General features: G+C 34.8%; 2 long non-coding RNA genes across 3 annotated transcripts in view; one reads left to right on the top strand and one right to left on the bottom strand.

Annotated features, from left to right (window-relative positions):
* LOC146994440 (uncharacterized) overlaps nt 1-21,440 on the bottom strand; it is a 71,665-nt gene extending 50,225 nt beyond the window's left edge. The window contains exon 1 of the long non-coding RNA XR_015044161.1: nt 21,288-21,440. This is a non-coding gene — a long non-coding RNA (uncharacterized LOC146994440). The remainder of the gene's footprint in view (nt 1-21,287) is intronic.
* On the top strand, nt 1,819-24,014 carry LOC146994441 (uncharacterized). 2 transcript variants are annotated; one of them, XR_015044155.1, is made up of 2 exons: nt 1,819-1,889; nt 21,308-24,014. It is a non-coding gene; the product is annotated as an uncharacterized LOC146994441 (long non-coding RNA). The 2 variants fall into 2 exon arrangements; XR_015044156.1 differs by lacking the exon at nt 1,819-1,889 and adding an exon at nt 19,697-19,928.
* The last annotated feature ends 494 nt before the right edge of the window (nt 24,015-24,508 follow it).

Consider the following 24,508-nt stretch of genomic DNA (forward strand, 5'->3'; position numbering starts at 1 on the left):
CTTTAAAAGGTAGCGTGCCGGAAAGTGTTAATAAGTATTCCGCGCTGACTCGGGCATTAATTGTAGAATACAAATTTCATAATTCATTCCTGAAATTATTACATTTTCACAATTTTAATGTTAGAAACGTCCTTGGCTAAAATTTTTCCAATGTTTCCGTACTGTGCAGTACCATTTACTCGCACTGCAAATTTTGCCACTGAGCAAAACATGAAAAGTGTTTTCTCCCATGTTCCAGATTCTTAGGACTATTCTTTCGAAGCCTAATTACCGTTTTCTTTAGCAGCGAGAGTAAAAATAAGGAGAAATAAGCATGTGCTTTCCTGCGAGCAACGAGCAGCAGAGGAAAATTTGAAAACGTTTTTACCTAAAAGCAAAACATGGAGTCGCTAGCGCCATCTATTGACAGAAAATTGAACGAAAAAAAATTAGAAACAAATTCCTGAAAAGCTGATCTTAATTCGAATCCCTCTTAACTGTAAACCATTCATAGATGTCTTAACACCTTTTCGGTCAGCAGATAATGCTAGAGGCTTCATTCTTCTGTTATTTAGCTAGAAGATTCTCTATTACTCTCACGTAGGTACATGTCTCTGTTTAAAAAAATGAAAATTTTTAGTGTGGTTGCTAAAGGAGAGGGTTCTGTTTAACCTTAAACAATAGTTCTGAAAATTTAGTAATATCACACCAATTCCAATTTCTTGTTATTTAAAAAATTAATTATCTCAGTACTGCATCTTAGCTAATTTTGCTTACTGGTATGAAAAATAAGAAAAAAAAGTATATCATGATATTCACAAATGTATTGTAGGAGTTTATTTTAATTTTCTATCAGTTATATTTTATTTCTGAATAATATACTTTCCTTTACTTTTTCGTTATCAACCTACGTTTCCCTGACAGAATGAGTTTTCAGGATTACGTTTTATGCAAATGTGGTAGAAACCAGTATTTAAACTGAAGTCTGGGTCATTTCACTAGAAGAGCGTGTTCTGCCTTCCGGCTAACGTTGCTGCCACTAGTCTAATCTTACTACTATTCGGCTGTGTTGTTACGTGCCTGCTAGTGGTGCCGGTGGTCTTTAGCCAATGCTGTTAGTTTTGGTTTGGTTTGGTTTGGTTTATTAGATTACGGCAAAGCACTCGAGGGCTATCTGCCTTAAGGGAGGGATGCCTTCGTGGAGGACATTTTAAGGGAAACTGGCTCGTATACACGTTACACATGGGAAAAACCATGAAAATACCCATGCAGTCAGCCCGTTCGCGGGACTCGAACCTCAGACCGAACTACCAGTGTTCAGCGACGTTACCGCTCGGCCGCTGGTGGGCCCACGCTGTTAGTTAGTAATTCCGTGAAGCTTCGGTTGGTTTTATTTTAGTTAGTATTAGAGTAGTTTTTTATTTTCTGTCTTGAGTTAAAGCCCAATGGAGCCCAATGGGGGCTTATTGTAAGCTCGAGATTAGAGCCATCTGTTCGTTTATTTTGAGTTGAAATAAGGGTATATTTTAACCGTTCTTTGGACTTCTTACTGATTAGAACTCTGCGATAGGTCGCTACAAAGTTCTTCAATATTCTAGTTATTATATATTAGCAATATAATAACATGAACTCATAGCATTGCCTTCAGCGAATGGGCATTGCTTTTCCAGCGTCAGAGTTGTATTTTTCTTTTACCCCTCACCTATATATGTGTCTAAAAGTAATCTTTGTCTACCTATTTTTTGTTTCCAGATGTTTATTGTACAAATATTTTCATGCAAGAAATGCCTTTTAAATATTGTTGAAATAATCATCACAACCTTGAAATATTTTCAGGCGAATGCTAATGTGATACTAAATCACGTGATGACGAATCAAAATCTGGCTTTTGAAGAAAATTTTAAAATCAGGTATGGCTTTTATAATATTACTTCATCTACTGTATATATACTTTTGAAAAATCGTTTTAGAAATTTTGACCCGAGAGTCACTCGGGAAGCTGCCCTATAATGAAGACCCCTCTATAATGGAAGGAAATATAAAATAAACGAAAGTAAACAGAGTTAATAGTGCCATTCGGTGGTAGAAGATAAAACTAGACTAAAAGCGATTTGTAGAATGGTGGTAAGTACCGATTAAAATTCAAGAAAAAATGTTATGGATATAAAAAGCTTTAAAGAATTCTAATAAACCGATTGAAGAAGAGTTTTGGATCATTTCGGGCACCACCATTTAGATTTGGTCGATTGGGACTTGTGTCTCTCCCCACTCGCGCTCTAAATAAGGAAGAATGTAAAGAACTGCTACACTTCCTCGTATGTGTTCTTGGAAAATAATCGTATAATGAATATACTTAGCTATTGGAAAATTTACATTTCGAATACCGGCAAGAGTAGAATTAAATTGTAATGTTTCCACATTCCTTAATTATCTTTTAAACTAACTGCTGTTTAATGGCTCATATGAGTATATTAACAGATGTAAAATCCTAGCAATCTATTAGAGATTCCTTTTTTGCAATTTGTTGTTCTCAGTGTCTGCAACTTTAACGTATACCTCAACATCTTTTACACGATTTCTAACGTATGTTCTACAAAATATTTTATAATTAACGGTCTATTAAAAATGCTTCTTATGTCAACAAAGAAAATTAAAAATGACTCCAGGGAGTTTCAGAACTATATGCGTTTATAAGAGATAAGTTAAATTTCTATATTAATAGGTTTTGAAAAGCTTGGGACCTATTACAAGTAATAGGCGTTCAGATCATTGAGTCATTCCCTCGAACAGATAATCAATACTTCACACCTAGAGTAAACAGTGAAGAGAACTTTTAATTAAGGTAATGAGCGTAATTAATTACTTTTACCCAGGTACTTTAGAATATCTCGTATTAATTTTCTAATGAATAATTCAAATTAATAGGAGCGAAAACGAACATATTATCTGATAAAGTAGCACTTAGAAAATTAAATAATTATTAAAAAAATCTGAAAGCTTTCAGATTTTTACATTACGCCTAAAGGGGCGTTTTTTTTTTTCACGTTTTGTGTGCTACCTTTATTTATTAAATACCATGTTCTTCGCACTTAAACCATAAAACTTAATTCAACAGTAATATCGCATGAGCAAATCTGTAGAATTTCCGATACACAGTCTCGCGCGCTGGAGATAAAAAAATTTTTTTTTTCGTACAATCAGAAGATCCGGAGTTCAAAACTCGAGAGGTTATAGCTGATTTATCACTTTCCTTGACTTCAAAAATTCTAAATATAGTCTATAGTGGAACATGACTAAAATTTGGTGAAGGACAATTTGTCAGCACCTGGATTTGGGATGTGTGTCTTCTTCCTCTCCAATCGTTTTTTAAATGGGGGAAGAATAATAAAGACATTTTGCTTCCTCCATTGTATGCCTTAGCTGTGTAAGTGGTAGCACTCCGAAGATCCAGATCTCGAATTAAGAGGGCATAGCTGATTTATCCCGTTTCTTAACTTCCAAATTGAAATATAATCTGCAGTGGGATCCGAGTAAAATATATATTATGCTAGATGGTAATTTGTAATCATCTGGATTTGGCAACTGTATATCCTTCGGCTCCAATCACCCTCTGAATGGAGGAAAACAATAAGAAATTTTCGCCTTTTTTACTGAATGCCTTCGTCGTGTAACTGGTAGCAAATTCAGTTAGCAAACAGAAGATGCGAGTTCCAATCCGGGCTAAGGCCCAGCTGATTTCTCTCCTTTTCTATCGTTGAAAATTCTATTTTTTTATAAGCTTTTATTGTGTTTTTCCTTGTCCGTTTGTTTAAATGGTAGAAAAGATACGAAATATATCTGCTTCAAGATAAGGGTATTTTCATGAAGGATTTCTTAAGGCAAACGTTACCTATTCCAACATGTCTACCAGCGGCCGAGCGGTAAAGGCGCTGAAACCTGGTCGTTAGGTCCGAGGTTCGAATCCCGCAAATGAGATGACTGTATGGGCGTTTTCATGGTTTTTCCCAAGTGTAACGTGTATACGAGCCAGTTTTCCTTAGAAACTCCTCCACGAAGGTATCGTTTCCCTTAGGCAGATAGCCCACGGAGCTTTGCCATATTCACAGTCTCCGCCCCCCCTTGCAAAATGAATGTATGGAAATCTTAGGCAAAAGTGCGTATCCTCTCAGGCAAATAGCTGTTGTATGTTTCGCGGTATTTGACTAAAATAAGGAATTACGCAAATAAAATTCTAATAAATAGTAAATATTATTTACTTTTTCTCTGAAAAGGTCACTTTTAACAGAAAATGCAAATGAGGAGCTAATACAGGTATCTTCTTCGCATTTGGAAAATACATTTTATGCCACTTGCATGTTTCAAAGAGAGGTTTTAGTTTATAAAATAAATTAAAGGGAGCTTTTGCACCTTTGCATGAAAAGCAAAAAGTGCAAACTGTATTTATCATTTCATTCCTGCATTAATAGAACAAACATTTATTTGTGAAAGAAAGCCAATCCTGGGGCAGTTTTGGAAGTTGTTGTCATTGGCTGCAAAAAACTGCACATGAGGTAAAAAAATTTAATTTTCAAGGCCCGGTTTCTCACCCTTAAAATTCAAAAGTGAAATCTGGTTTCAGCAATGGAGAAGAAAGTTTACAAAAATCGCAGACGTAGTCAGCTGATGATTATAAACGACAATCTTGTTTCTCCTACAATCTGTCTTATATATTCCCATAATATCCGAATCAATTTAATACTTTGATTGTCGCGGGAGTTTATAATTTCCGTCAGGACACGGAAATTATAAACTTTAGCGACAGGAGCGATATTATGCTGTCTGTCAAATGTTTCTGATCATAAGAATTTAGAGAGTCTAGAACAAAACATTGCGGGGCTTGCATTCAGTTAAATATCTTCCCTCAAGAACGAAGTATCTAAAGAAAGAGTACGAGATTCAAAAATTGTTCCTTGTTTAATTTTTTTTTTTTTTTTTTTTTTTTTTTTGTAGTTACGAATGTTTAAAAACTTTTATGTTAAAATTGTTGCTCTAATTCGCTGGAATGTCCACACACACACACACACACACACAAAAAAAAAAAAAAAAAAAAAATTAACAAAAAACAAAATCTGAAATGTTTCAGATTTTAAATTACGTCCAAAGGGGCGTTTTTTAACATTTTGTGTGTTACCTTTCTTTATTAAATATCATGTTCCTCGCACTTAAACCATAAGATCCAGTGCAACAGCAATATCGCAAAATAGTTTTAAAACGAGCATATCTTTAGAATTTCCGATACAGAGACTCACGCGCTGGAGATAAAAATGTTTTTTCTGCACAACGTTGCCATTGCTCGCTTTGAAATCCTTCAGTTTGTTAATCAAAAATTCGTCAAAGTTTTAAAAAATAGGAAATCGATCATAAAACAAATTTCAAATTTCAAATTTGGTCTTCCACATGCTCATAGTCGTTGGAGGATTACGTTATTCAAAATTCGATGACTCTATGTACCGTTGTTTTATCGCAATACGAGAAATATGCATACATTTATGCAGATTTTTCATTATTTAATTTCTTCAAATATAATGCAGGACTCTAACATTTTGCGGCAACAGTTTGAAAAGTGAACCGACATTTATGAGTCCGACGCAAAATGCCAAAACGAAACTAATAGTCCTTCGGGATTCAAATCCCTTTGGACTAAAAAAAGTTATTTCTCAGTGAAATTATATAGCAGTGAAGAAGAAACCTGTTATGAGGCTCATAGAAATTCGGAAAGCAGCGATGAAGAACATTTTAAAATTTTCAGAATTCCTTCATCAGATTCTGATTCGGATACTGACCAATCCAGTGATATAGTTCGACCGCATGCGCCATTCGGACAGAATTATTCTCAAAGTAAAGTGGAAGAATGTGGACTTTCTTTCCCTCCAGCATAGCTCTTTCCGAAGAAGAGAAGACTTTTCACGTCGCAGCAAGTAATACCGCCCCTTTTGGACGAGTCTATGTGTTTTCGCAGAATGCCAACCAAGGTTGCGCTTGAGACGGTCGAACTATAATAAATATGGTATAGATACTATTAATCATATTTTACAAGAATTAGTTGTTGAGGAAATAAAAAATGTTGAAGTGAATGCAATGAATTAAATTGTCAGCAACAATCATTTTCTTTTCTTTCTTTCATCATTCAATGATAACGTTTTCAAATATCTACTAATTTACCTCGTCAATATTCAAGCACGCGCCCCCCGGATACAGGTGACGCTGTCTAGCGTCATGTCTGTTCGGGGGACGTGCGTGCTGTCTACGGTAATCGGACCCAACATCTGTCAGTTACCGACTCTTTCGGTTGTGGTGTTCCCCCCCTTTTGTCTAATAACTGTGGAGGAACCTCGGGAACAGCTAAGCCAATAATCGCTTCAGTAACAGAAACGTAAAACTCACGAAGGGTTACAGATTTTCTTTATAAAATACATTTTATAAACTCAACTCCAAATAAAATAAAAAGAATTAACATGAAATTCTAAGGAATTTTGGTTCACAATAGTTTAAAAATATTATAAAAGCTATATATTAGATATGGAATTAAATTATGAAACAGAATATTTTAAACTGTGCGCGTAAGGTCGAAATATGACGTGGACTTATAAACAATTTTGTCACAAAGCAGATTAAATATAAAAGTATGTGTGGCAACACAAACTTTCTGGTTACTAATTCCCAAAGCAGCTGTATTATGCAGTCAGTTGAAAAAGTTGGAAGTAATTGCTTTTAAAATAAATAAAATATTCCAATTCTTGCATGAGTTACATATTCGAAGTTCTTAAAGGTTTTAAGGTGTATGAGTCCCCTTAATTAATGACTAATTAAAACGATTTAGCAGAAGCTAACACAGTTCTAAGTAGCTGGGCTCTAAATATCGAATTAGCTAAAGAATCTATCAAGCTGTTACTACTTATAAAGCTGTTACTACGCTCGGCCGTAGAGCAGCTAGTCAGAAAGTTTAACAGAGCTTCTCTCTAAGCTGTTTCTAAGCAGAGTTTCTCTCTAAGCTGTTGCTACAGCTTAGAGAGAAACTCTGCTTCTCTCTCCCGAAGTCAGTGGAACTTCGACTTAATACGCTGACTACCAATAAGTATTTGGACACCTATGCAAATGACGCATAATGCAAATGACGATATCTGCGTTCGAAAGGTACGTCACGAACTCCGCCGGTATATATCGTGTAGGAAACAGCATCGGCTTTAGTAGCATGCAAGATGCCTCGCAGTTCGGAGCTCTCTGATTTCGAGAAAGGTATAATTATCGGGTACCACAAATGTGGCCGATCCTTAAGGGACATATCTAGCGATCTGAAGTACCCAAATCGACAGTGGCCTATGTGATTAAAAAGTGGAAGGTGCGCGGTGATTGTCGGAATGTGCTCCGAGTCGGCAGACCAACGAAACTGGGAGATAGGGACCGACGAGTGCTGTCCAGAGAAATTCGGAAGAACCGCACCCAACCGATGGCCCTCATCCGCGAGGAGTTTCAACAGGCATCCGGGAGTATTGTTTCAATGAATACCATTCGTAAGGAGGCACATCTGTTTGGTTTTCATGGTCGTGCTGCTGCCCATAAGCCTTTGATCACAAAGTCCAACAGCGTTGCTCGGTTAATGTGGTGCAAAGCATATCGAAATTGGACCGTAGATCAGTGGAAAAGGGTTCTTTGGAGTGACGAATCAAGGTTCACCCTTTACCGTTCGGATGGCAGGGTCTGGGTCTGGCGTCTACCTGGAGAACGTCTCCTGCAAGAATTCATTGTGCCAACAGTCAAGTTCGGCGGAGGTGCAATTATGGTTTGGGGGTGTATCTCCTGGTATGGGCTGGAACCCTTGGTCCCGTTTCATGAGAAGCTCAACTCTGATGCCTACTGCACTATTTTGGATGACAATGTGCTTCCTACGTTGTGGCAGTTTTACGGGTTGGACCTCTGTTACTTTCAGGACGACAATGCCAGTTGTCATGATTCGACGTTAACCAAGGCTTGGTTGGTGCCAATGGAGTTCATCGAATGGACTGGCATGCCCAGAGTACAGACCGGAACCCTATCGAGAACCTCTGGGACGAGTTGCATCGCCGAATTCAGGGGTGCACTACCCGTGCAAAATCGGTGAAGGAACTTTTATGTCTTCTCCAAGCCGAGTAGAAGAAAATATCACTAGCTGTCATACAAAGACTTGTGGAAAATATGCCCCGGAGGGTCCACGCTGTAATTACCTCTCGTGGAGGCTCTACCAACTATTGATTTTGAATAAAGTTAGTTTTTCCTTTCTATCACAGGTGTCTAAATACCTTATTGGTAGTCAGTGTACTACACAGTCTCATTTGCATTAAACGCGAATCTAAAAACACATTCTGGTAAGGAAATTGCAAGCTGAATTTAGGAGAGATAGGAAATGAGTTTTAACTTAAAAATAGCGGTTATGAACTTAGAATAAAGCTTACACAGTTACTAACAATGGTAACTATTGCAGCAAAACAGCAAAAGAAAGAAAGCTTTTGCTCCTTTAAAATATTGTGTGAAATAATTCTGGAAACTTTCAGCCTTCTAATTTTGTCGAGCTGGAAAGAAAAAGCACAATCGGGAGCAATTGAGAATTAAATTAATAAAGGTATCCTTATCAGTTCTCGTCTTATTTTCGAGTTTAATTTATGGTTTTTACTTCTGGTAAAAGAGATTCATTTCGAAGCAAGTCTTCCGTGTATTGGTTTTGTTCATGGAAATGGATTTTATTTTACTTCCTTCAGTTTTTGTCTTGTGCAGATATATTGCTTTCGAAATAATAATATTATCCACATAATGGAATTCTAAACTACATTTATGATTCAATTGTAGAAATATAATTTGCTATCTTTCATTTTTGGCCGTCTTTGGAATTATTTTAGAAGTTCGTCGAAGTTACAACGCTAAAACTCAACGCTATATTTTTACTTTTACTTTCCGCTCTGGGATTCGAATTTAATTGTATTTGATAGGCGAACTTTTACACTTACTTTAATGTAACTTCGAATAAACCTTGATGTCAGATTAGATTATTTTTTAGATTCAAACAGCATATTACATATTCATGAAATAAATCGAAATATGTTAAAGCAATAAATTTACTCAGAAATGTTTGCTTTTTGAAATAAGTCTTATTTGATATTTTTTATGGTAGATATCAATGAAGGTTTTATTTTGAATATTTAGTTATGCATGCAATAAATAAAAGGTATTTTACTGCCGGATATTTATGCCCAGCTGCAGAATTGTAAAATGTTGGTCACACATTTTTTAGACGAAATTCATTGTATTTACAAAAATAATGGCTAATCTTTGGAATATGGTAACAGGTAGTTTGCCGACATTTTGGTAAGGCGATAAGGGTTACTAGCTAGGACTGAGAAGTACACAGTTCGAATCACAGATTATTTAGTTTCAGAGAAATGAGAGATCATGAGACATGTAATTTGATATTTTCCGGAAAACTCCAATCGATATTTTAGCTAATGAGCACTTAGAAACAATTTCGCTGCTAAAGTGCAGAATCGTCCACTTATTTGTTTGGCGCTTTTTACAAGAGTAAGAATTGGATTGTTGTCAATTTTCTTTGACTTTTAAGTGAAAATAGGTCGATGTGTACATGGATAAAGTTAAGAGTGGGCGCAATTCCATTTTTGTGCAATTCTGGGATGTTTTTTTAAGTGAAAATAGGTCGACGTGTACATGGATACCGTGTATATGCAATTCGGCAAGCAGTGGACGATTCTACACTTTCTCCTAATTTCGCACCAAATCTTCGTCATGATTAAGCACTTTTCTTCCATAAAAGTTCTAGCATAAGCGTAATTCGGCTAGCAGATTGTTGGAAAAATGTTGAGTAAAAAAAAATACCTTTACTTCGTGAAAACAAAATGGCGTCCAAAAATAAAAACTAGCAGGTTGTTGTAGCAGGGTTGGTCGCCAAAATTTCGCCAAAAAATCGCCAAGTTACCATAATCTGAAGATTCACCAAAATAATTTACCTAAGCGTTTTGTGTTTTAAATGTTTCGGTTGGTAAACCTGTAAAGATCTTAAGTTTTACTAACGTTTATGTTATTTTTAAACTTTACTATATTCTCTTATTTTCCACTTCCGGCCAGAATTAAATGCGTTAACTTGTTTGTGCAAATTGTAACTTGTTTGTGCAAATCGCTAACGTCCAAATATCTAAGTTGTGGCTTTTCCCAAGAGTTAGAGAGAGAGGTAAAGTGAGCCGCCTTGCCAGTGCATTCCGCGCGAGTTTTCAATCAGCTGCTGTCCGTCTTTAAGGCCAGAGATTTAGTTCTCTTGGTATTTAAAACGTATTGTAGTTTCGGCAGTTTGCGTACCACATACGTAATAATTTAAAAGGCCAGTCTTAGCTTTAATCAATTGTATAGAGCACTCGCAGTTAACTCTTACTTTTAGTTAGCCAGTAGTTTTTATATTTTTAAGTTCAGACCACAAGTGGTTGGTCTCTTTATCCCGAAGTGCCCGAGAGCACCTGTAATATCGTGGACAATAAATGATAAAGTTAACCCTTCCTGTTTGTACCGTCCATTCCACACATATTTGAACATAGCTTGAGTAAGCTCCCTGTTCCTATCCAGGAGACGTCATATTCCCGAAACAAAAGACGTACAAGTCCTGACAACCCTTATTCTTCACTATCTCTCTACATTATAATTTCCAACACCATAAAGCTTTTTGTAATAGCGGAAGAGTGTTTTATCCCATTCCTTTTGAACAAAACCCTTAAAGTTAACCTTTCCTGTTTGTGTCGTCCATTCTACACATATTTGAACATAGCTTGAGTAAGCTCCCTGTTCCTATTCTGGAGACGTCATGTTGCCGAAACAAATCAAAAGACGTACAGGTCCTGACAACCCTTATTCTTCACTATCTCTCTACACTGTTACTACTACATTCCAACACCATAAAGCTTTTTGTAATAGCGGAAGAGTATTTTATCCCATTCCTTTTGAACAAAACCCTTAAAGTTAACCTTTCCTGTTAACTTTAAGGGTTTGTGTCGTCCATTCTACACATATTTGAACATGGCTTGAGTAAGCTCCCTGTTCCTATTCAGGAGTCATATTCCCGAAACAACTCAAAAGTCGTACAAGTCCTGACAACCCTTATTCTTCACTATCTCTCTACACTATAATTTCCAACACCATAAAGCTTTTTGTAATAGCGGAAGAGTATTTTATCCCATTCCTTTTGAACAAAACCCTTAAAGTTAACCTTTCCTGTTTGTGCCGTCCATTCCACACATATTTGAACATAGCTTGAGTAAGCTCCCTGTTCCTATTCAGGAGTCATATTCCCGAAACAACTCAAAAGTCGTACAAGTCCTGACAACCCTTATTCTTCACTATCTCTCTACACTATAATTTCCAACACCATAAAGCTTTTTGTAATAGCGGAAGAGTATTTTATCCCATTCCTTTTGAACAAAACCCTTAAAGTTAACCTTTCCTGTTTGTGTCGTCCATTCTACACATATTTGAACATAGCTTGAGTAAGCTCCCTGTTCCTATTCAGGAGTCATATTCCCGAAACAACTCAAAAGTCGTACAAGTCCTGACAACCCTTATTCTTCACTATCTCTCTACACTGTAATTTCCAACACCATAAAGCTTTTTGTAATAGCGGAAGAATATTTTATCCCATTCCTCTTGAACAACTATCCAAAGTCCGAGAAGGGTTGTAGGTCGACGTCTGGACAATCCGCTTTCTAAAAGTCCAAAGGCACAAAAATCCGTGGATGATAAATCAGGAGATTTAGTAGTGATAGAGGTAAAGGGTATGGCCTTGATAAACTTTTCCTGTACCATTTTTCCAGGAAATTAACAGGGGAATTTGACATGCGGCTGCTTCTTTTGTCTTGATGCAGTTCTACTGACTAATGGCACTGTGAGCACAGAGGTATTTCATATTTGAAAATTGGGTATAAAATATGTTCCTGATAATATGTGGAGTTGACCTTATCAGGACTGGTGTTCCTCTTTACTTGCTTGGAAACATGAACTGTCCTGACTCGGAACAGGGAGCTTACTCAAGCTATGTTCAATAATTTGTGAAGTAGACAATACACACAGGAAGGGTATACGAAACCCTTTATTTTTCTATCTTTACAGAGATTTCCGGACTTCGGAATACAGAGACCAGAACGTAAGAATATAAAAATATTAACTAAAACTCTAACTAAACTAACTTTGGATTAATATACAAGTGCCTACTTTAAGATTGGCCGTTAATTAACAAAAAGCCGTATGTAGTACAGAGAGCTGCTAAAACTACGATACGTTTAAAATTATCACGAGGATTAAACCTCTGGCCTTGAAGGCAACCAGCAAACGAGTAAAACTACTACGGCAAGCGGCCTGCTTCTAATAACTCCTTCCTCTCTCTTGCTTGGCAAAAAGCCACAACTTAAGTACTTGGCGTTAGCAAGACAAATTTGCATAAATAAGTTAAAAGCTTTTAATTCTGGCCGGAAGTAGAAAATAAGAAGTGATAGTAAAGATTTAAAATAAAATAAACGTTAGTAAAACTTAGGATCTTTACAACATTAACACTTTTCTGCATTCGTTTTCATTTTTATTTGTCGTTATATCAAAAATCAGCAACAGTTATAAATCCCTTTGACAAACTTCTTTCAGATTCTTTCAACCAGGTTCTCAGATTTTTTTCTTCCCTTTGATGACAATAATGGACCTTTCTTTTATTGAGTTCTTTTAAATGTATTAAAGATTCCTCGATTGTAATACATTTCTGTTCGCATGATAGTTTCTCATAGAGTATTCTGCAGGACGTTCTTCTTTCCTCGATATGTCGTGGCTCTTCGTCTCATTCTTAGCTTGACTTGCTTCATTAGCTTAACTCTTTCCTCTGAAGAATATCATCTTATCCTCCTAGCATTGTCTTCTCTCTCGTTATTTGCCTTTCGTAGCTGAAGATGAAGGCTCTATATTTAACCCTTCGAAAGTAGTCCTGCAAATTTATGAATATTACGCTAATTCTTGTTGCTCTAACGATTCTTGTTCCTGTAACTCTTGCAGTAATTTTTTTGTAAGTTATACGAATATCTTGTAATTAATATAACTATAATATAATACTTATAATATGTCAGCGTGTGACGCTAATATTAGCAGCACAAAATAAAATTGCCTCAGACATTATATACTGTACCACTGCCTACTCAACTATGTCAAGCCGTATGCAGCGTGCCTCAAACACATCCACAACGTGAGTTGAGTTTCCTGCAGCAAAAGGAGTACAGCGGCCCATTCCACTATACTCAGCGCTGTTGACCTATATTTAACTCTGGACATAATTCAGTATTAATATCTCTATCTCCAATTTGACTACCTGTTTATCAACTGCCCATATGTTAAAATGATTTTTCCACCTGCATTAGTTTACGCCCAGCTGATATTTAACTTTGTACACTGCTAAAAAAAAGGGGGGCAGTTGTATATCTCTCATTCTATCATGTATTCTCATTCTATCATGTATTCTTCATGTATTCTCATTCTGGGCCGATTGACGAAATTCATATTGTGTTTTTCATGTCTCGAAAGCGCGACTTAGGATATGTATTAGACTTATATACAGCATTTTTCCAATATAGGTATTTTGACACAAAATTGGACTTTTTCTCAAATGACATGGCAATGTTTTTTTATACTTTACACATTCTACGACTCAAACCATTGCTCGCTTTGAAATCGTTGATTTTGTTAATTAAATATTCCTTCAACTGTTACAAAATATGAAATCGATAATAAAACAAATTCCAAATTCCAAATTTGGGCTTCTAGATGCCCGTATTCGGATAGAGACGTACGTTATTCAAAATTTGATGGCTCTAGGTACTGTTGTTTACCACAATTTGAGAAACATACGTACATTTATGCAAATTCTTCATTACTTGATTTCTTTAAATTTAATTTCTTTAATAAAAGACGATAATATTTGGTGGCAACAATTTGAAAAATGTTTCAAACTTTTAAAGTTTTCGACGCAAAATGCCAGAACGAAATTAATAACCCTTCTGGGCTAACGCCCTTTGAACTAAAAAAAAAAAAAAAACAATTGTAAAATTGTAATCATCGCCCTTTTACACAGAAAATATATCAAATGACAGATTTTTTTAAAGAAAATTTAGTACAACAGGCATCGCCTAGTGTGATCACGTTTAGCTGCAGTTATTTTGATAATATTAACCGAATGATAAAATTAAACGATGAGGAAAAGAATGGCCTTCAAAACCGCAATGGAACTTAATAGTTTTTATACAGGACCAGAGACATAGCATATACGTATTTCACAGAATTTTAAAAGCAAAACAGTACTGACAATCTTTAAAAAATATTAATTTGGTTTTCGATATATAAAGATTCAAGTTGATAGAATCAACCAAAAGTAGAATGCAAAGAATCAATTAAATAGTTTTGAAAGTATTATTGCATTTAAAGAAATGGATTTGCAAAAGACATAAGATTATGCTTACTCATTAGTGAAATCTATTGACCGGTGACGCTTTAAATTACAAACCAACTGACTTCTACCTCTTTTTGAGTCCTATGTAGGCCTGTAGTAACACCTTCTGAAACCCTATCCATTACTAACGTTACTTTAACGATTCGAAATATGTTAATGTGCCTATCACGTAAGTAAAGTGCAGAAAACTCTTATTTTCATATATGATTTCGTACTTTAACGGAACATATCTTAACGTGCACATTACCTAGGTGTGCAAAACACTTACTTTCATAGAAAATCTCGCACTTTAATGAATATATTTTAATGTGTTCATACTTTAACGGAGCAAACAATGATGTGCACATTATCTAAGTAAAGTGCAGAAAACTTTCTTATTTTCATAGATTTTTTCTCACTTTAATGGAACATATGTTAATGTGAACATTACTTAGGTAAAGTGCAAAAGACTCTTAATTTGGTAGATGATTTCGCACTTTAACGGAACAAATCAGGTAATCCGCAGATTAACTAAGGAATGCAGACATTAATGGTAAGAAACATTACAGAATTTTACATGATAAAACTCTTCACGTTGATGTTCTCATACTTTAACGGAACATTCCTTAATGCGCACATTACCTAGGTAAAGTGTAGAAAACTCTCTTATTTTCATAGATAATTTCCCACTTTAATGGAAAATATGTTAATGTGAACATTACCTAGGTAAACTGCAGAAAATTATTAATTTAGTAGATGATTTCGCACTTTAACGGAACAGATCACAATCTGGAAGCAACAAATATAATTACAAACTTTTACGTAACGAATTTCTTCACGTTAATGCGTTCATACTTTAACGGAACATAACGCAATGTACACATTACTTAGGTAAAGTGCAGAAACATCTCTTATTTTCATAGATAATTTCGCACTTTAATGGAAAGTACTCTAATGTGAACATTACCTAGAAACATTAGTGCAGAAAACTCTTACATTGGTAGATGATTTCGCACTTTAACGGAACATAGTAGGTTAATATTCACGTTACTTTTGTAAACTGTAGAAAATTCTTATTTTGGCAGACGATTTCGCACTTTAACGGAACAAATCAGGTAATCTGAGGATTAACTAAGTAACGTAGACACTAATGGCAAAAAATATAATTACAAAATTTTACGTACTTTTATCTCTTTTCAATTTTATGCACAATAATTTCTTACTATGCACTGGAATTTTATTGAAATGCAATTTTTTTAAACTTCGTGTACTAATTTTCTGGGTCACTCTTTATATAAGAATTTTTATACTAGAAAAAATACAAAAAATACATATATTGCGGATTTTGAGAAAGAACTCTAAATGGAGGAAACTCGTATTCTGCCGTGGATCAAAAATACTCCTACATCAAAAGAGCGAAAGAACGGTGCCATCGAGAGGGTGACGGCAATATTAGGAAAAAAAAAAAAAAAAAAAAAGGCTCCTACCGTTGCAGAAAACTAAAAAAGAGTAGGAATTAAGGGGAAAGGAAAGAGGGGGGAGCTTTCAGCTCTCAGAAAGAAGATTGGAAACAGCTGAGTCACTTAACAGCTTATGTAATGTGGCTGACAGCTTTATTTTCGTTTCGCAACCGTGCCTCCGACTGTTGTCATTTCCGATCTTTGTCAGAATGATTTGCGGTGAAGGTGAGCTATATCATACGAATTTACTGTGACGTGTTATTCTCCCACGTAGCACACATATGCAACCGTAAATCTTTACGTTTTTAGTGCATATAGCAATGTATGAGTAGAATATAATCAACATAATGAATGAATGGCTGAGATACAGGTAAATTCTTTGAATCCCATGTCACGCCTATACAACTGTAAATACTGAATCCTATACAAATTTGGGATGTATAATCAGATACGAAGACAAACATTCTTAGAATGATGTTAGTTTTATACAGAATATACGTTTCGAGGAAGATTATACGGTCTTTTCTTCAAGAAAGTTTTAGTTTGGTTTGCCATGGTTTATTGAGATTACGGGCAAAGCACGCTAAGGCTATCTGCCTAGGGGAAATGATACCTTAGTGGAGGACTTTTTAAGGGAAACTGGGTCGTAAACACGTTACACATGGGGAAAACCAAGAAAACGCACATACAGGCAGTTCGTTCGTGCGATTAGAACCTAGGAATCAAACTACCAGTATTCAGCAACTTTAACGCTCGGCCACTGGCGGACCCTTTCTCAAGAAAGAAAAAAAAAAAAAATCTGCGCAAATGGTAATGATCGAATTTCTAGCGAAACAACGTGAATTATTTTTATATCCTGAATGAAATAATTTTTGTTCGTTTCAAGTTAGCGAGGATTTCAACAGAAGGTGATATAGATCTCTCTTCTTCAAGAAACAATAAATATTCTGCTCAAGTTTTAACGTTCGAATATTTTAAGAAACAGCATGAAATATTTTTTTTTTTCCTCACGGAAATACTGTTTTTAGTTTTACAGAGAAAATGAATTTCGAGGGAAATTGGAAAACATGTCTCTCTTCTTCAAGGACAAAAGTTGCTCTGCTCAAGTGGTTACTTGCGAGTGGTTACTCATTACTTGCGAAACAGCGTGGAATAATTTTATTTACTTGAAGAGAATCCCTTTTGACAGTTATATAGTTACATAAAATATATAGGGAAAGTGATAAGGGTCCCTCGTTTTCAAAGAACAAGACGTATTCAGCACAAATGTAATGTGCGAATTTCTGATTAAACGCCGTGAAATGTTTTTACTTCCTGAAGGAGATCGCTTTCATTTTCTTTCAAAATGAATTTTTACCTGTATAATTATCATCAGTATAATATTACTTATCAGTATCAATGTAATAATTCTTACATTTTCTCTTTCCCTTAAAGGGCGACCGGGTAAAGACAGGAAACCCATTCGATCAAATCCACGAGAGAGTGAATTATCATTCAACACATTTTAGTTCGGAATCCACTTTAGAGGGATTTCATGTTTTCTAAAGTTAGGAAATAGTCAAAATCAGTAATGTTTTTGCGGGGATTTGAGCCACGGATCTTCCGTTTACTTGTTCCAAGTGTGAAGTGTTCACTCTCACTTTATTGTATGGGGGACGGAATAATTCTTTACTATCATACTGACAGGAAATATCTAGAAATATATTTAAATTACTCTCAGTTTTATTATATGGGGAATGTGGAAATTCTGACTGACAAGAAATGTTTAGAATAATGCCTTCACTTTGAGTTGGGATGTTGGCTACCGCATCGTTGGGTTCGGATTCGATTTCGGAGAAATTATGGAGGATTTTAAGTATATAGTGTCTGTGCTGCATAGAGGGACTTAAAATACTAGTCAGCCCAAATTCCTTCCGAGTGGTTTGGAAAAGAAACTCCTGGCTACACAAAAACAAAAAGAACAATTTGAAAATATTCTGAGTGATAGGATGACGAAACAGAAACGTACGCATAATCAGAACAACAGAAAAAAGTTCGAGAATATTCTAGCTAAATGATTGTGATGACTTCGTGGTTCAATAAGGCACCATTTAACAAGACGAAACGGACATTTATTAAAATATGGTTCAAAGCATAATAAATAAACTCAGAGTAGTACGTCGCTCTTACACCATTTCCGAGGCTAACATGCAGCTCTCAATAAATACATTAACCTTTCTTGGAGAAGAGCTACATGCGCCAAGCACGCTCTGTTGATCGCCAAACAGTCGCCAGATATCACAATGATAGAAAACAAGGAAGGGACAAACGCGCCCCTGAGTGAGAAAAACAGAGAACAATTCAAAAAAGAAACTTATTACTACGAATTTTGAACATGTACGGATAATTTTAGAGAAATTATGTGTAAAATTGTTATATTTTTTTCTGTATAATGTAACATGAAAATCTAGAAGGATTGTGCTCTGCCCGAAAAATAAGAATACAGAGGCAAGGGGTTTTTTTTTTCTTTGGATAAAATGAATTTTATCAACCTATCATCGGACCTGTGTGCATTCAATTATTACGAATTGAATAACTGTAACTGATTTAAGGGGACTTGCACATCTTAAAACCCATAAGATCTTCGAATATGTGACTGTTGCAAGAATTGGGATAACTTATTTATTTTAAAAGCAATGAATTCCAACTTTTTACAGCTGATTACATAATATAGCTGCTTTCTGAAATAGTGATCAGAAATTTTGTGTTGCCACAAATACTTTTGTAATTCAATCCGCTTCTTGACAAAAATTTTCGTCATGTTTTCACCTTGCGCGCACAGCTTAAAACATTCTGTTGCATAATTTAATTCCATATTTAATATATAGCTTTTATAACATTTGGAAACTACTGTGAAGCGAAAATTCTAAGAATTTCATGTTAAATTTTTATTTTATTCGGAGTCGAGTTTATAAAATATATTTTATTAAAAAAATCTGTAATGTTTTGTCCATAAAATATTTTAATATTAAAATATTCATCAGATTTTTGGTTCAATTAAAAAATAGAGCTCATATAAAGAATTCCATCCAATTTCAAGTATGTACCATTAGCCATTTTTAAAATATCGTGCGCGCAAGGTGGAAACGTTACGAAACATTTTGTTACAAAGTGGATTAAATTACAAAAATATTTGTGGCAACACAATCTTTCTGGTTCCTAGTTTCCAAAGCAGCTATATTATGTAGTCAGCTGTAAAAGGTTGGAAAGAATTGCTTTTAAAATAAATAAAATATCCCAATTCTTGAAACAGTCACATATTCGAAGGGTGTTACGGGGTTTAAGGGGTATGAGTCCCCTTAATGAACTGTAACTGTATTTGGCATTCATAATGCCGTCCAGTGCCTCAGAATGCCTGTACGTGCCTCAGAATACGTACGCACGCAACAATATGATTTATATCAGAACTAGAGAAAAATTCTAAAATATTTGAAGGAAATGATAGAGATGACGAAAATGAAAATGGCTACGCGAGAACAGCAAAGAAAACCTCGAAAAGGTTTCGAGCTAAATAATAGAAATTGGAAAAAAAAAAAAAAAGAGGAAGAGAGAAAGAGATGCTTGTATGTCTTATCTCTTATTGTTGTGACTTATCTGATAGCAATATCAAAACAAGCCCTCGAAATGCCTCGTGGCAAGGAGTGCAAGACTGAGCCTATCGTTGGTAATAGTTTTGAGCACCACACAGGTGATAGTACAACTTTGCTCAGTTCCGCCCCCCCCCCAATTTAGGAGAGCACCATGTGGGCATGCCCCGAGGGTCTTCCTCCCTCCTCTCCTAACACCAACCTCTCAAGAGGGCTTTTGGTCGCCGCATATTTAGAGTGTCCCCATGCCGCACAGACACTATACATTTACAAACATCCATGCCTTCTCCAGGGATTCGAGCCAGGGCCCTTCGATACGGCAGTCAACGTCGCTAACGACTATCCACGGTAGCCGACATTCGTGATATTACTTCATTTAAGTTAAATCCTGTTACTTAAATTTTTAAAATTTATTACTTATTGTTTATTCGTTTTATTGTTATAGCTTAGTATTTAAAATTTTATTATTGATTTTATTATTATGAAATGTTTGTTATATTATTATGACGCTCCTGTTGCAAATGCTATGTTACTGTTTTACACTTTCCTTTTACATTCTGTTAATTATTATACCTCCCCCTTTTTATTTATTTACTTATTTAAAAAATCTGATGTGTACACCACATGACTTCCTTTTACGGAATATTAAATTATACGCATTTTTTCTTACCTTTCGTTTAAACTTTATTGGATTGAATTAAACCTAGTTTGCCGACAGCGCATAAACCAGAATAGAATAAATGCGTTCTTTAAAATTCACTTTATTTGTATACCATAGCGGCACTCTTCCCTTTATTTGTTTACCATAGCGACACTCTGGCGCTAGGTTCACTTGACAGTATTATATTTCGTTCATATTATAACTCATAATGCACAAAATTTATATCATTTAAAGAATAGAATTATCTAATCGTTGCCACATGTTCTTTTCAAATACTATAATAAAGCTAGAACGATATATAAAACAAATTAAGCAAACAAAACAAAAAAGAAACAGTTTATCACAGACGATTTGATATTTTTCCTTCAATTAATTCAATTCTCACTTCGCGACAAGGCAAAAATACATAAAAACTCAAAATATCTGTGTTAAAAATTACGAAGTAAAACAACATAATTCAATCATTTTTAAAGCAAAAAATGTACAATTTAAAAACATATAAGAGTAAAGAAACTGAGATCACTGAGCCGGGTAGGTGTACATCTACATGTTATAGTAGTCCTATATATAAAATTTCAACGTTCTGGGGCTACTCGTTTTTGAGTTATGCGAGATACGTACGTACGTACGTTCGTACAGACGCCACGTAAAATTCTCTTCAGAATTCATTTTACAGCAGTTTTATAATTTTTTCGTAGGAAAAGAGTCTTTTATTCTGTCCTTACGTACACATATCACGCAAATACATTGTTAAATTGCCTTCGAAAGCGTTCAAAATGGATATTTTCGTTGAAATATGCTGCCTGAAACTTTTCGCGATTACAATACTTCCTTTTTACTTCGTACAAGGAAGTAAAAAGAAATATTTGCTGTTGGATTTAACTGTTATTTTGAGCTAGAAGTGAATTACGTACCTGGTATCACAACGGTAAATCGGAATTGTAGATTTGTTTAAAACTGGCGAGCAGGATTGAATAAATTTGAAATAATGCCAAATGTACGAAATAATATAGTTGATCTTATGAAAGAAATAACTAATTACTTACAATATATTTTTTATCCACAGTACTCTTTTTGGTTTGGAACATGAAGTGACAGCTCACCCGAGAGACCAGTCAAAAAGCAGACAAAACATATGGCAATTTGAAGCGCCTTTTGACATGACAATGCACACCAAAAGCAGCCATACCAGGCATCGAACTCGTGATGTGCCTATCGCTGCAAATGTTTCAAGGAATTGCTACACAGCGGAAGATATGAGGATAAGGAAACAATTCGAGACTCGGTTTCAAAGTCTTCTGCAAGCATGATGGTCATACCGTCATACTGATATCATACAATGATTTCAGACTGTGATTTGCAATTCTTATACCAAGTATATGCCGTTATAAATGTGTAATTTGCTTTACTTAAATAATTGTTAACTGATTCTATTTAAATTGAATTAATTCTGAAAACTAATAATCAAATAGGCAGAAAACTTAGAAAAAGGAATAAGGTTATTTTATTAAGCCTTTTTCTGTGCCAAATAAACTTGAAGAAAATAGATAAATTGCATTAAATGAGGTCATTAAGAGAATAGGTATTAAGATGATATACAAAGTAATTATAATTAAATGAAATAAATAATTAGGATACTGAATGCAAAAATTATCGTCTGATAAAAAATTCCATGCAAAAGAAACCCCATTTTTTACTTTTACTTGATGCTTTTTGCGTCTTTCCTTTTAAAAATATTAGGAATGTCATTTAAATATATTTGTTTTTTAATTCTTAAATTTGCTAATTTAATGCATTTCGCAAAATGGGTAGTAAACAAGTCTTGAGTTTTAATACTCATACTTGATGAATATAAAAATATCAAATTTTAAAATTTTTGGAAGAATTTAAAAACAAATCGGGTTGTGGTTTCAATTTCGCACTTTTTGATGCTATAAAAGCATTCTTTTTTGAAAAGTATTATACGATAAAATGATTTTATTTCATTAGCTAATTATTTAATTCATTTTTGGCATATTATAAGATCAAATATAATCATAGTTCATTTTTTAAAAAAGGCTAATTAATTTAATTTTTGCTCATAACAATTGGCATTTGCCATATTTTACAAGCAAATTCCTGGTTGTGAATATTATAATCATGTTATTGCAAAACAAACGTTCTTTGGCATATCGCTTTACGAAACCTCGAAAAATTTCATTATTTAATTTAATATTTATTTATTTTACTACATTAATATCATTTGATGAATTTGATTTTCTTTAATTAAATTAATTTGTTTGTATTTTCATTTGATATATTTGTATTATTGATAATTTTAAAAAATTAGTAATAAATCTCAGTATACCAATTTCCTGTTCTGGTCTAGTTAAATAAAGTAAAATAAATGTAACGTGTTCTCAAAGTCCAGCAAAATTTCATGTAATTAATAAAACCAAAATAAAGATATAGTTGTGCACATATTATTACATAATAAAGAATACATATGTTGCATAACACAAGAATTTCTTCTCTTTTAATATTTCACATTTTTCCCCAAACGTTATAAAGTATGTTTTAGAAAGAAAACTGACTTCACGTGACGTAGAATTAAGAATTTTTGGCCTTCGTCACTGCATGCCTAGGTGGTGTAAGTGGTATCTCATCCGACTAGCAAATCGAAACACATGCAGTTCGAATTGCGGAATCGTTGTCGTGTTTATTTTAAAAATCTTAGCTTTACAAGAAGTACCGAAAGAGGCATGAGGTCCAGGTAGTGACGAATCTGTTATTTTGCCAACAAACTATGTGTTGATGTGATTATGGTTTTCAGTATTTCAAATTGCAGCCTGGCCTATTTTATAAATAAAAGGTTATAAGGTATTTGTGGCGTGCAGACCACCACACTACACCACCGTTTTTGTGGTGAAGTGTGGTGGTCTGCACGCTGGGCGCGTATTTCAGAGACCCGTGGTTTGATTCCCTGCGTGGATATTGCTCATTTTTCAAGTTTCCTGCTTCCAAAAAAATACCTAATGTCTGTACAAGGTCTCAAAACAGTCAGATTGTAAATTTATATACCCCCAAATTATCCATACTTGTGAAAATAATATCCAGCTTCGACATCTCTCTCTCTACAACAACTATGCAGATTTATCTTTCAGATTATCTTGAAATAAAATGGATATTGGGACACAGTTTTTAATTTTAATTACTAGTACATTCCGAACTTTATTAAAAAGAACATATTTTTAGAAAGACGAATTCACTAACTAAACTTACACTCACTCTTGACTACGATGCCAATTATGACAGCCTTAGCTGTAAAGTAAACAGCTATAAAAAGCTCAACAAGCAAAACAGACAAAGTAAATTCTCTATTTAATATGCGAACACTATTGCAGTAATTTACGTAAACGACTGATGAAGTAATTTACGTAATTTGCAGTAATTTACGTAAACGACTGAACTGGCTGAAGTGCAGCCGATATACAGTAAGACCCCGCTTAACGCTGTTTCGTTTAGCGCTGTTTCGGTTTAGCGCTCTTTTATTTCAACCCGGGGATTCCACGAAATCGCTCGCAGCATACGGGGATTCCCCGAAATATTATGCAGCGATAGGTTTCAAATACATATCCGAAAGAGTGTACTTGTATTTCTTGTTTGGTGCGGTATTGTACAGACATATTTTGAAGGGGTAAATGTGGAAGATGTCGAAGAAATAATTCAAGAAGCAGCGGCTAGTCTTTCTAATGATGAGCTCAAGGAATTAACTGAACACGAAGAAAACAAAAATGTTGACAGCAGTGATTCAGAAGAAGAGGAAAAAGAACTTTCGATGGCGTTTGTAAAAAGGAGTTTGTCTACCATAACTGAAATAATGGATCAATTCATTGAAAATGATCCGAATTTTGATAGGAGCTCAAATGTAAGGCGTGGTGTTAGAGATGCTCTATCCGTTTATGAAGAACTTTTAAGAGAACAACGCAAAAGAAAAAGGCAAACAACATTAGATGCTTTTGTCACAAAAAGGCAGACCACTGAAAACGCGGAAGGCTAACTAAATATGACTGACTGAGAATTTTATTTGTTTTTTTAAGAATATTCGTTTTGTTATTTATATTTTGTTTTTATTTTTGCAAGAAATAATAATGTGGTATTAATTTGGGCTTTAAGAAATAAATGTTTGGTTTTATTTTTATTAAAAAAACATACTTTTTAAATTTAATACCTAACCAATTTCCTAGCCATCTTCCCCTAACCCCAATATTTACATGCAAAGATAGCC

This window comes from Stegodyphus dumicola, chromosome 11 (genome assembly GCF_044657685.1).
Source record: "Stegodyphus dumicola isolate Sdum_Otavi_A_Nest chromosome 11, ASM4465768v1".
In the NCBI taxonomy this organism is placed as follows: domain Eukaryota; kingdom Metazoa; phylum Arthropoda; class Arachnida; order Araneae; family Eresidae; genus Stegodyphus; species Stegodyphus dumicola.